This window comes from Dermochelys coriacea, chromosome 25 (genome assembly GCF_009764565.3).
Source record: "Dermochelys coriacea isolate rDerCor1 chromosome 25, rDerCor1.pri.v4, whole genome shotgun sequence".
In the NCBI taxonomy this organism is placed as follows: domain Eukaryota; kingdom Metazoa; phylum Chordata; order Testudines; family Dermochelyidae; genus Dermochelys; species Dermochelys coriacea.
The window spans coordinates 3,583,966-3,585,326 of NC_050092.1; positions in this window are offsets into that span (position 1 = coordinate 3,583,966).

The window sequence follows — 1,361 nt, forward strand, 5'->3', positions numbered from 1 at the left end:
CTCTGGAAAGTGTAGAGCAAGCAGCTGCTATTTTCTTGTGGCTGGGGAAGGAGGGAGGGTGCCCCAGGCAGTGGGGAGTAGCCCGTGCTGGTGGGCACTGGCTGAGGGTGAAGGGGACCTAGGGGGGTCAAGCAGGGAAAGTAGAATGGGAGGGTACCTGGGCCCCGAACCCAGGGGGAGGGGTTCTGAGGGGGAGGGGCCCTGGTTCTGCTCTGCACCACCCCCCCGCCTGCCCTTCCCTTCAAGGACGGGAGGTTTCACAGCTCCCCGCCCACTCCAGTGCGCATCACAACACTAGCACCGGGGTACCACCCCCCTGGGGCTGAGTCTGATGCCTCCGCACACCCCTCCAGGGACATGGTAAGGAGGGGTAACCGTGGGTGTTGCGGCCATAGTTACAGCGTATGGGGGAGTCAAGAGGAAGTGGGGGGAGGGAGGACAACACGAATAACTTGACAGCTCCCAGGTGGGGATCTGAAAGCACTTCCCAGACATGCACTAAGACTCACACCCTGGGGAGGGAGCAAAATGTCATCCCTGCAGGAGAAACTGAGGCACAGAGAAATGCAGTGACTCGGCTGAGGCCACCCAGTGAGGCACTAGCTGCAACCCCCCATCCTCCCAATTCCCGCCCCCTCCTGCCCTGCTCCTTCCCATTCCCAAAACCCTCTGCCGCTGCTACTTCCCCCTGCTGGCTGGAACCTGAATGGCTCAGCTGTGTGTCATAGGCCCAACACTGCTAGCAGTGATTCTCCCTTCAATCCCTGTTTTTGTATACGGGGACTCTGGGTTCTGGCCCCAGCATGGCTGTGGGGTTCTGGGTGTGCAACAGTGTGATGCGTGTGCTGCGCCAGGTGGCTGTGCCTTCATCCCAGCACCGAGGGCTGTCACAGCTCAGTTCAGGAATGTCTGTGCAGCGCCTGGGATGGAAGGGGTGTCGGAAGCTTTTGTGGGGCGTAAGCTGCCATCTGATTATCAGCCTGGCTGCCAGCCTGGCTTTGGCGTGTGCTGGCATGTGCCATGCATGTTTGTGCACGGCTGTGGGCGACAGGAGGAAGGAATATAAAGATGATCTCAGAGCCGGCAGTGGTGCAGAGGCAGCTTTGCCATGCTTGGATTTCCTTGAAGGAGGAAAACACCTGCTGGCCGGTCGCCGGGGAAACCGTCACGAGGAACAGAGTCCGGAGTCACTGCGGCTAGGAATGAGCAGCCCTTGGTGCGCCAGGGCCACTCAGCGTCGATATCAGCGCAGGCTTTCTGCGGGCAAGTCCCTCGGGCCAGCCCAGTCCCAGCCAGCACCGGACTCTGAGCTTTGAACTCTCCCTCTGCCTGCCCTGCAGCCAGCTGATAACGCAGCCGAG